This window comes from Telmatherina bonti (genome assembly GCF_933228915.1).
Source record: "Telmatherina bonti genome assembly, chromosome: 15".
In the NCBI taxonomy this organism is placed as follows: domain Eukaryota; kingdom Metazoa; phylum Chordata; class Actinopteri; order Atheriniformes; family Telmatherinidae; genus Telmatherina; species Telmatherina bonti.
In genome coordinates, this window is record NC_136613.1 from 10941598 (window position 1) to 10954163 (window position 12566).

The 12566-nt window shown below is 44.5% G+C and overlaps 1 pseudogene across 1 annotated transcript; it reads left to right on the top strand.

The window, feature by feature from the left end:
* Positions 1-1189: 1189 nt before the first annotated feature.
* LOC306766575 (cytosolic sulfotransferase 3-like) lies at positions 1190-12330 on the top strand (annotated as a pseudogene). The gene is made up of 10 exons: positions 1190-1283; positions 1374-1502; positions 1898-1969; positions 6578-6678; positions 7806-7923; positions 7995-8092; positions 8169-8340; positions 8424-8518; positions 12093-12236; positions 12280-12330. The product of its transcript is annotated as a cytosolic sulfotransferase 3-like (transcript).
* The last annotated feature ends 236 nt before the right edge of the window (positions 12331-12566 follow it).

The following is a 12566-nucleotide window of genomic DNA, read 5'->3' on the forward strand; positions in this document are numbered from 1 at the left end:
AAACTGTGCAGAATTTACTCACAAGTTACACATTGAATGTTATAAAATCTATTTGCATTTTCTGAAAGGAGCTGGTTTATTGGGTTTGGCATTTGTGGGATTTAAGCTTAAAGTTTTTTTTTTACATGGAAAACTATGTTAAAAATTAATGCAGCATGGAAGAACCATACTAATAAGCAGCAATGATAAAAATTATAGTGTCATCCATGTCTTTTTTTAATCAACCGTTCCCATATCTACACATGTAAAGATGTAGATTGACTTCTTTTTTTTTTTTTTTTTAAAAAGAGAACGTAAAACAGCTTTAATTTTTGTGGTTTTCTGACATCTTGAGATGTATAAGAGCGGCCCGGAAAGATTTAATGAAACACTTCGCTGTTCACACCTACATGCATATGTGACAGGAAAAGTTGTGAGAACAGTCTGAGAGCAGCAGCTGGAAATGAAGTGGCTACAATAGAAAAAGCTCCACATCCTTTAGATGAAAACAGCAAGAACACAAATCATTTACTTTCTGAAAATCTGGGAAACAGAGGAAGTCTCATAACCACAGGCAAAAGGACAATTTTACAACTCTCAAAGTCACACAAAGTATCTTTGCCTGATGCTACTCATTAACTTTACAGTTCTGGACTTGTAGGGAAGCTTAATGCTAATGCAGCTTCAGGCTCCAGGAGTATGTTTCATATTTAAACCCTTTTCAGTAAAACCTGAGCATATAGAAGAGGTAACATATAAACAAGATGACTACTGAAAACACAGATTATCATATGACTTCTGTAACTGGACCCTTGCTTACAGTCAGTTCAGGGAATTTACTGGTAAAAGTAACAAGAGGATTGTTAAAGATTAACCATAAACAGTCACAAAGAAACACTTTTGTCACAGAGAAAAGGAGCAAAAACCGGCTGAGAAAATGACAGAGAAAGGTAAAAGTTGCTTCACTCACCTCCCATGAGGACTCCTTTTAATTCGGAGCAGACGTAAATGTCAAAGAAGTCTTTATTTTCTGAATCTAAAGGTTAATGGCGGCTACCTGTGAGAATTTTTATATATATATATGTATATATATATATCTGACTTGAACCCCTGCAGTAGGATTTCTGCAACTCCACAGGCACACGATGGTTTGCATGTTTGCAGAGATGACTTGTCGACTTGTTTGATTTTTTTTTTTTACGGAGTCTCAATGACTCACTGGGTCACCAATAACTGGGAGAATATTCATAGTTCTTCTGAGGCTCAACCAGACAATATCCTGATTGCAACATACCCCAGAGCAGGTCAGCCAAATATTTGTAAACCCATTTTATAGTACACAGCATGTAGACATGAGGGATTTTTTCATTTTCTTGCTTTTTCCGTGCCCTTAGCAACCACTTGAGTCTCTTACATCCTTGACCTGCTGTACTTTGGTCAGTCGTCTCCAGAGCGACAGACATCTATCCATATCTATCAGGGAATACCTTTCTTGCAGATTGCCCTCCCATCTATAGTTTCCGGTTGATGACCAAACTTTATTAGCGCGTGTGACATGTGTGACCCCGAGGTTCTCGGGTATTGGCCTTTTAGTTGCTGATAAGGTCAGAACTAAAACCTACGGTGAGGCTGCTTTCCACTGTTATGACCCTCGACTGTGGAACAGCCTGCTGAGAAGCGCAGAGACCAACGGTGTTTTTCGAAAGAGGCTCTAGAGACACCATTTTATTTAGTTTTTAGCTAAAATGTTATTGGATCTTAGTTTTTATTTATCCATATTATTATTTAATTTTGTTCTTTAATTTTCTTTTCTTTCTTTTTTTTTGTATTTTTATCATTGTTTTTGTGAAGTCAATGCTGCTCTAATTTGTACTTAAGATTTTTAAAAGCTGTTTTTACTCCAGTGTTTTCCTTACAGGGATCCTCGTACTCTGGGGTCCTATCTGCTTGGTCTTGGTGGCCCCCATGAACATGGGGGAAGTGGCTCCTGGTGTGGTTGGCTCACAAAGATATAATTTCCTCAGTATCAAATCAGATGTTAATTAAATAATTTTATATTTTATTCTGTTTTTTTTTTTTGTTTGTTTTTTTTAATGAGACAGTGGTTACGATGTTGTGTTGGAAGTGGTGGTGGTGGTGGTGGGGGGGGTTTGCTGTATGTCCTTGTGTGTCTGCATGAAAAAAAAGGTGAGATTGTTTTAATTGACTTTAAATGTTACACCATCAATTTTTGCTTTACTTTTGCCTGCTTGTGTTTTATAATGTAAAAGCACTTTGGGTTGCTTCTGGCACAAACAGCGATGGAAATAAAGTTTGATTTGATCTGATGTGCACTCCTCAAATCATTCAATGGCCTTATTATTATTTTGCTTTTTACATTACACTTTTAAGTATTTCACAAAGGTTTAGCAGATTCAATTCAATTCAATTTATTTTTATTTAAAAGGGACAATGCCAGTTAATGAACGTCATGTACAGTTTGCAGACGTAAACAAGCTAGATTATAGCCATAGGCTAATTTCCATCTGTTGTCCCCTAACAGATGTTCCCTAAAATTACAAAATAAAACATTGTAAAAGCATATTATTCCATTATTAAACAATCATTATTATAAAAGTTACTATATTCATTACATTAGTTAATACACTCAACAGACGTGCCTGAGTACAGCCATAACAGAGTGCTGTCAATATAAATAACATTCAAAATAGCAGTGTTGCAGGGTGAAATACAAAATGCACATATCCTGAGTTTCTGCCGGCCGAGAATGCATTCAGCTTATTGTCTATTTCATACAAACGGGCTGTAATAGTTATAATCCAAGTCCATCCATCCATCCATCTTCTGCCGCTTATCCGGGGTCGGGTCGCGGGGGCAGCAGCCTAAGCAGGGAAGCCCAGACTTCCCTCTCCCCAGCCACATTTGCCAACTCTGCGGGGGGGATCCCGAGGCGTTCCCAGGCCAGCCGAGAGATGTAATCCCTCCAGCGTGTCCTGGGTCTTCCCCGGGGTCTCCTCCCCGAGGGACGTGCCTGGAACACCTCACCAGGGAGGCGTCCAGGAGGCATCCTGACCAGATGCCCGAGCCACCTCAACTGGTTCCTCTCGATGCGAAGGAGCAGCGGCTCTACTCTGAGCCCCTCCCGGATGACTGAGCTCCTCACCCTATCTCTAAGGGAGAGCCCGGCCACCCTGCGGAGGAAACTCATTTCAGCCGCCTGTATACGAGATCTCCTTCTTTCGGTCACGACCCACAGCTCATGACCATAGGTGAGGGTAGGAACGTAGATCGACTGATAAATCGAGAGCTTCGCCTTCTGGCTCAGCTCCTTCTTCACCACGACAGACCGGCACAGAGCCCGCATTACTGCAGACGCCGCACCGATCCATCTGTCGATCTCACGCTCCATCCTTCCCTCACTCGTGAACAAGACCCCGAGATATTTCAACTCCTCCACTTGAGGCAGGACCTGACTCCCGACCCGGAGAGGGCAATCCACCCTATTCCGGCTGAGGACCATGGTCTCAGATTTTGAGGTGCTGATTCCCATCCCAGCCGCTTCACACTCGGCCGCGAATCGCTCAAGCGAGAGCTGGAGATCACGACCAGATGAAGCCAACAGGACCACGTCATCCGCAAAAAGCAGGGACCCAATCCTGAGGCCACCAAGTCGGATCCCCTCAACCCCTCGGCTGCGCCTAGAAATTCTGTCCATATAAGTTATGAACAGAATCGGTGATAAAGGGCAGCCTTGGCGGAGTCCAACCCTCACCGGAAACGAATCCGACTTACTACCGGCAATGCGGACCAAGCTCTGACACCTGTCGTACAGGGACCGGACAGCTCGTACAAGGGGGTCCGGTACCCCATACTCCCGGAGTACCCCCCACAGGAGCCCCCGGGGGACACGGTCGAATGCCTTCTCCAGGTCCACAAAGCACATGTAGACTGGTTGGGCAAACTCCCATGCCTCCTCCAGGACCCCAGAGAGGGTATAGAGCTGGTCCACTGTTCCGCGACCAGGACAAAAACCACACTGCTCCTCCTCAATCCGGGATTCGACTATCCGGCGGACCCTCCTCTCCAGGACCCCTGAATAGACCTTACCAGGGAGGCTGAGGAGTGTGATTCCCCTGTAATTGGAACACACCCTCCGGTCCCCCTTCTTAAAAAGGGGGACCACCACCCCAGTCTGCCAATCCAGCGGTACTGCCCCCGATGTCCACGCGATGCTGCAGAGGCGTGTCAGCCAGGACAGCCCCATAGCATCCAGAGCCTTAAGGAACTCCAGGCGGATCTCATCCACCCCCGGGGCCTTGCCGCCAAGGAGCTTTTTGACCACCTCAGCGACTTCAGCCCCAGAGATAGGAGAGTCCACCCCTGAGTCCACCAGCTCTGCTCCCTCATGGGAAGCCGTGTTGGTAGGATTGAGGAGGTCTTCGAAGTATTCCCTCCACCGACCCACAACGTCCCGAGTTGAGGTCAGCAGCTCCCCATCTCCACTGTACACAGTATTGATGGAGCACTGCTTCCCCCCCCTGAGCCGCCGGATGGTGGACCAGAATCTCCTCGAAGCCGTCCGGAAGTCTTTCTCCATGGCCTCGCCGAACTCCTCCCATGCCCGAGTTTTTGCCTCGGCAACGGCCAAAGCCGCATGCCGCTTAGCCCGTCGGTACCCATCAGCTGCCTCCAGAGTCCCACAGGCCAAGAAGGCCCGATAGGACTCCTTCTTCAGCTTGACAGCATCCCTCACTGCTGGTGTCCACCAACGAGTCCTGGGATTACCGCCACGACAGGCACCAACGACCTTGCAGCCACAGCTCCGGCTGGCCGCCTCAGCAATAGAGGCACGGAACACAGCCCATTCGGACTCAATGTCCCCCGCCTCACCCCGGACATGTTCGAAGCTCTGCTGAAGGTGGGAGTTGAAGCTCGCTCTGACAGGGGACTCAGCCAGACGTTCCCAGCAGACCCTCACAACACGTTTGGGCCTGCCAGCTCTGACCGGCTTCCTCCCCCACCATCTGAGCCAACTCACCACCAGGTGGTGATCAGTTGACAGCTCCGCCCCCCTCTTCACCCGAGTGTCCAAGGCATGTGGCCGCAGGTCCGACGATACGACTACAAAGTCAATCATTGAACTGCGGCCCAGGGAATCCTGATGCCAGGTGTACATATGGACACTCTTATGCTGGAACATGGTGTTCGTTATAGACAATCCATGACGAGCACAGAAGTCCAATAACAAAACACCATTTGGGTTCAGAGGGGGGGGGACCATGCCTCCCAATCACTCCCCTCCAGGTCTCACTGTCATTGCCCACGTGAGCATTGAAGTCCCCCAGCAGAACAATGGAGTCCCCAGAAGGAGCACCCTCCAGCACTCCCTCCAAGGACCCCAGAAAGGGTGGGTACTCTGAACTGCTGTTCGGCGCATAAGCACAGACAACAGTCAGGACCCGTCCCCCCACCCGGAGGCGGAGGGAAACTACCCTTTCATCCACCGGGGTAAACCCCAACGTGCAGGCACCAAGCTGGGGGCTGATGAGAATGCCCACACCTGCTCGGCGCCTCTCACCATGAGCAACTCCAGAGTGGAAGAAGGTCCAGCCCCTCTCGAGGGTACTGGTTCCAGAGCCCAAGCCATGCGTCGAGGTGAGTCCAACTATATCTAGTCGGAACCGCTCAACCTCGCGCACTAGCTCAGGCTCCTTCCCCACCAGAGAGGTGACGTTCCACGTCCCTAGAGCCAGCTTCTGCAGCCGGGGATCGGACCGCCAGGGTCCCCGCCCCTTGCTGCCGCCCAGCTCACATTGCACCCGACCCCTACGGCTCCTCCCGCAGATGGTGAGCCCACGGGAGGTGTGGCCCATGTAACCCTTTCGGGCTGAGCCCGACCGGGCCCCATGGGTGAAGGCCCGGCCACCAGACGCTCGCTCTCGTACCCCGCCTCCAGGCCTGGCTCCAGAGGGGGGTCCCGGTAACCCGCGTCCGGGCAAGGGAACATTTATGCCCAGGTTTGTCATCGTCATAGGGGTCTATGAGCCGTGCTTGGTCTGGTCCCTCCCCTAGACACCTGTTTGCCATGGGTGACCCTACCAGGGGCATAAAGCCCCCGACAACATAGCTGCTAGGATCTTCGGGACGCACAAACCCCTCCACCACGATAAGGTGACGGCTCAGGGAGAGGTCCAAGTATCCAAGTTATAATCCAAGTATACAGGTGAATAAGTTATAATAATTATCTGTTACATACTAGTGGACTAAAATAGTATTAGTCGAAGTATATAAGTAAGTGAGTTTATGATCACCAGTATTCTCTATGTAATAGAAGCTATTTTACTAATAATTACAGCTGGTGATATTTATTCATGTATTGCCCTGGCTATTGTGTCTAAGAGGCTATACTAATAATTACTACAAATATTATGTCGTTGCTATGAGTCCTGGCCTATGATTGATTAGATATGTTAATTGTAATTCAACTAGTCATTTTAAAATGTGTACAGGACTGGTTAGATAACAACCAGTCTTTTAACTCCATTTTAAAAGATGTATATGTGGGGCATGGAGATGCTTCTTTCACCTCTTCACGCAGGAACAGAGCTGGCAGACAAGCTTCCCACCTCTCCACAACTCATCCAATCTCATCCCTCAGTTCAGTTTGTGCCAAAGTCCTTTTGGGAGAACAACTGTCGAGTATGGCGAGCTTGTTGTTATTTGTGTTTTCTGGAACTAAGATCAAGATATCAGGTGAAGCTTTGTGTAATCCATGGTAGCAAACCAGATTTAAACCATGAAACGGTGATGAAGCTAAATGTATTTATTTGTACACTGAAGTGCCCTGCGATGGACTGGCAACCTGTCCAGGGTGTACCCCGCCTCTCGCCCTGCTGGGACTGCTGGGATAGGCTCCAGCTTCTGCGCGACCCTTCATTGGACAGTGGTTTGGATAATGAATGAATGTACACTGGAGCATGACTTTCTGGACATTTTATACTACATGTCACAGTCACCCATTCACACATACTCATTTCCCGATTGGCAACCAGGGTTCAGTGTCATGCCCAGGGACACTTTGGCATGTAATCCGATGAAGTCTGGAATAGATCCTCCAATGTTCTGCTCTTCCTCCTGAGCTACAGCCCTTACAGCCATGCTTACAACACTTTATCAGCTACAAAACAGTCTAATATACATTTGATGACATAAGTAGTGATTTATGCCTTTTATTCCTTCATTTCTTTTGTACAAGGACACAAACAAGGCTGCATGTATATTTTTATTAAATGACCAATTTAGATTTAATAATAAAAAGTCAGTGGCCCTGCGATGGACTGAGCTGTCCAGGGTGTACCCTGAAAAGACTGCTGAGATAGGCTCCAGCTTCCCCACGACCCTTAACCAGAATAAGCGGTTAGGATAATGAATGAATGAATAAAACACCCATATTTAGTAGCTTGATGGTGTCATTACACACCTGAAGACCTGAACTTGTTTCTCATCTGATCTATTTTTTCCTACAAATTTCCTTACAAATTTTTCTCGTTACTTTTACTTTTATAATCTGTTAGATTCAGGCATTAAAATTAGTTTTTTTAGGTTAATGGTTAAGAGGAGATTATGCCATGCTTTAAATTTAGCCCTTTATAACATTTGCACAACTCTTTTGGATCACTAGTTCACAAAGAGCACAAATGTTTGTGCAGGAATAAAGTATTGTATTTAAAAATTGTGCTAATTTTCTAAAAAAAAAAACAACAAAAAAGAAAAAAACCCACATCTGCTGTATGTGGTTGCACAGTGGGATTTATGGTTTTGTTCAGTTTGGCATTTTCATGGTGTCTTTTTATCACTTTTATCGCATGACTCTGATGGAGCCTGAGCACGGGGAGTGGATGAGGTTCTTCCGGAGATTCCTGGAGGGAAAGACTGTGTTAGGAAGTAATGGAGACATACAGAGACACTGTTTCCTCCACAATGCTCAGGTTCTGCTTTGTTCTATGTGACCTCAGTGCTGCATGGCTCTTGGTATGACCACGTCACCGGTTGGTGAAAGAAAAAAAAGACATATTTAAAACTTCATTACATGCTTTATGAAGACATGATTGAGGTAATTTAGTTATATGTCTCCTCCTGGCTGCTTTTCCTGCTGCATGTAATACACAGATGACATTTGACATTTCCAGGACACTGGACGGGAAATAGAGAAACTCTGCTCCTTTTCTCGGATCGTCTCTGTCAGCTGAAGAAAAGAGAGCAATCACATGTGTAGTGCAGTTCGAGAACATGAAAAAGAACGAGAATATCTATTCTACAGTCCACGTTATGGATTTTAAAGTTTTTCCCTTTATGTGAAAAGTTAAGAGCAAAGCTGTAAGGAAAGAAATAGGCTCTTCATGTTTGGCAGAAGAAGACTTGAATGATTCTCTGCGGTTCTGCAGGGAAGGTTGGGAACTGGAAGAACCACTTCACTGTGGCCCAAAGTGAAGTGTTTGATGAGGAATACAAGAAAAAGATGAACGATCCCACACTTCAGGTCCATACTGAACTCTAAAGAAAATGGATCTATGACTAAATATGGCCTTAAAGTTTGAAAATTAAATGTGACAGTGAACTTATGGATTATTTCTTTCTTGCTATTTGAAGCATAAGAAATTTAAACCATTGTCATGTCAGAGGATGACATTTTCTGCTGCATAACAGCAGCAAAAGATGTCGTTTACACTGCGGCTATAAGATTTTTGCAAATGACAAACTCATTTTCACACTTCAACCAGTTATTTGAATGCTTATTGGCATGAACTGTATTCTACTTGTGTATGTTATGTCCTGTGACGGTCTGGCGACCTGTGCATGGTGTACCATGCCTCTTGCCTGGTGGATGCTGGGATGGGCTCCAGCTTCCTGAAAGGGAATGAACAGTATAGAAAATGAATGAATATTTCTGAGAAGGATTAATTGTTTTATCTCTTTATTAGCATGTGGCTTGTTAGGCAATTTCATTCCTCCAGTAGATCAAGTCAAACAGAATTTTTTTTTATCTATTGTCAGTCAATGAGTCTGGAGAATCATGAAAAAGGTCTAATGCTATTAGAAAATGAATGACTTTTTTTTTAAATTTTTTTTTTTTAGACATTTTAAATAAAACTTAAAAATATATCAACTTGCTTTTTATTGTGAGTTCTATACTTACGTGTCATCTATGACTAAAAGGCCAGTTGGTCTAATCCTAAAATTTCCACCATATGACAGCTGAAATTAATGAAAGAGCTACAAGAACTTGTCTTGAGCAAGAATCAGTGTAAAGTGGAGCAAAGAGGTGAATCAGGAGCGACAGCTTCTCTTGGAACTGTCTGCTTCCTGTGGCGCTACCTGGTGATGGTGATGATGCGTTTCATGTCCTCATCTGTTATGTACCTACAGCACATGTATACAATGTACTATATGTCAGTAACTTTTCCTTGCCTTTGTAGCTAGCTATCAGTCTCTCACAGCTCATCTACGTTACTTGTAAAACCCGATACAAATAGAAGACCATCAAACCCCACCTTTTAGAAGTTGGAAGAGGACTTGTGAATCCTTATTTTTTTAACAAGCCACCATGTCCAGACTGCAAAATATCTAGACTTAAAAGGCAGGTTAGTTGAACTGCAAAGTGAAATATACAAAGAAGGCACAACCAGCTGGCTGTGAGTGGAGGAAAGAGAGGAGTAGATATGCTGCAGGTGATGAACAGATGAGGAACTTCTGTGCCTGAAGAGCTACCAGAGCAGAGAGACAGATGTGCACACTCACACAGAGGAAAGACAGAAAATGTTGAGGGGAAAAGGAAAACAGAAAGGAAAAACAACCAAGTCTGGAGACTTGTGACACAATGACTGTGGACTGATTATAACAGGAAATTGTTTTGGTGTTAGTGTGTATAGAACAAATTGGGTTATTTCCCCCCCCCCCAAGTCCAAAATTGTCAGAAAAACATGACAATTAACAGCCTGACTCTGAAAGCTGAATCATCCAGAGACGAAGAACATGCTCCAAAATAACTTGTTAAAAACATACATTATTTGTTTTTTAATTTTACACTAATCTTTAACTAATACTGACAATGTGGAATATCTTTTTCTCATAAAAGCTGAGTTGTCGGTGTGAAATGAGAGATTAGTGGCAAATGAAACGCATGTGTCGAGCTCGTCGTCCGGTCCACCTGATCAGAGCAGTTAATCCCCGAACACAACAACATACAGTGTCCACATCAGAGAGACACCTGACAGCAGGTCTGTCATCTGATAAGTTAAATAAAACAACAATCAGGTCAGTCAGATTCACAAGCAGCAGCACAGGGCATTTATAAATGGCACCTCTTAAATATAAATGTGTCAGATTTAGCCTTTTAAATGTGCAATTTGAGACCAAAAGAGGAAAATCATTAAAGCAGAATGTGAAGGCCTGGTGGTTTACCTCTTTAATCAGTCATCATTAAGCACTAATGGTTTAATTCGCCTGAAAGGACAGTTCAACACCGCGACCAGAAGGTTAATGGTGTTGTAGAAACTTAGTGGGTACAAGTGGCGAAACAATATAATGTTTGCAAACATTCGTAAAGCCAAAATCCAGAAATTTCTGCACATTGTCGCCTCTAAATAAGATACCAGTTACAGTCATGGTTTCAGCCAAACAGAAAGATCAGCTCATATCACAGGTCAAGAAAGAGTTTAATCATTTATATTCAGAATACAAATGACTTATAACCACACATATTTTATTTCATTTTACTTTATTTTATTTTATTTTATTTTATTTTATTTTATTTTATTTTATTTTATTTTATTTTATGACAGCAATGCATCTCAGGAGCACTTAGAGTGATGTTTACCATTGTGTGGTCGCCCTCTTTTTTTTAACAACTGTCATCTGGGAATGGAGAAGACCAGTTGCTGGAGTTTTAGTAGAGGATCATTTTGGTCCCATTCTGGTGCAGGACTTTACAGTCCCAGTCGCCATTTCTCTGTTTTATAATACTCCAAATGTTTTCTATGGGTTAAAGGTCTGGACTGCAGGCAGGTCATTTCAGCTGCCAGACTCTTCTCCTGAAGGCTGAAGCTGCTGTGATGGATACAGTATGTGATTTAGCTTCGTCTTGCTGACGTCTTGCCTGAAGAAGATGTCGTCTGGATGGGAGCACATGTCACCATGAACCCTACATGCACTTTTCAGCATTGATGGAGCTCCACAGATGTGGAAGTTGTTTATGCTCAGGCACTATTGCAACCCCAAACCATCAGATGATGCAGGTTTATAAGCTGTCATTTAATAAAAATTGATTGTCCATCTCCTATACTGTCCTCCACGATTTAAAAAAGAAATTTTGATTGATATTAATCTGACTACAGAACTGTTCTCCACTGCCCTCCAGAGAACATGGTGGCATTTCTGGATCACATAGGGCTTTAACCTGCCCAGTAAACCATGATCTTTTAACAATCATCGTTGTCCCTCTGCGTACAGAGATTCCCCCTGAGTCTCTGAATCTTTTGACGATACACTGTAGATCAGGGATCCTCCATCTCGGCCCCTCGAGGACCAGGACTGAGGATCCCTGCGGTAAATGGGTCTTCAAAGTCTTCATCTTTACACTGAGGAACATTCTCCAGAAAATGTTCCATACCTATCTGTCACAGTTTGTAACAGATAGGTTAACCTCTGCCCATCTTTACATCTGAGAGGCTCTACCTCTCTGAAATGCTCCTTTTATACCAAGTCATTGTTATAAACTCATCAGTGGGGAATAAATTAGATTTATGCTGATTATGTCAGCAAGGCCAGGTGTCACACTGTGTCCTTGAATGTGACTATTTGGTCATTTGCTGTTAAAATCTGAGCAGCTGAAGATGTACAGATGGCCTGAGGGTATAGAAAGTGGGTGCATGTCTGATGCTCCATGCTACCTCACTTCACCCTCTCAGAAACCTTCTAATGGATTTTTCTGTACCAGTTACCATCCAGTCGTATCTTTCCGTGAATCATATAAATTGTTTTTCATCAGGTCTGTCATCCATTTCCCTTTCAAGCCAAACACACCAGTCATATCCATATGACCACCCTGACGTCAGCACACAGCCGACAGTCAACCCAGGGTTCCCAGTGGTCGCTACTCCCAGTACGCTGCTGGTATTACGTGTGAGCATATTGGGAAAAACGAGGTAGGAGTTGCGCAAGCCGTTGATGACCAGATCGATGCCTGTGATTGGTCACCCGTGAGGATGCCCGTCTGTCTGCAAACTTGTGCGCTTCTTTAAGTGGCGCGGAGAGCACGGTGGTCCAAGCAGAGAGCAGAGGACAGCGAGCTGAGCCGAACCAAGCGCGCAAAGAGGATAAGGAACAACAGAGACATGAGGCTGCCAACTATACAGCAACTATTTCTTCTGAGTTTATTTGGATTTTTTGCATGTTGGAGCGCAACAAGTGAGTAGAGCTACATCCGCAGTGTTGGGGAAAGCTGAGGTTTGTGGAGTTTGTGTGATATTACGCAGTTAGAGCAGAGGAATGAGGGTTTTTCACCACAATCAGATAAAAAACAGAGAACA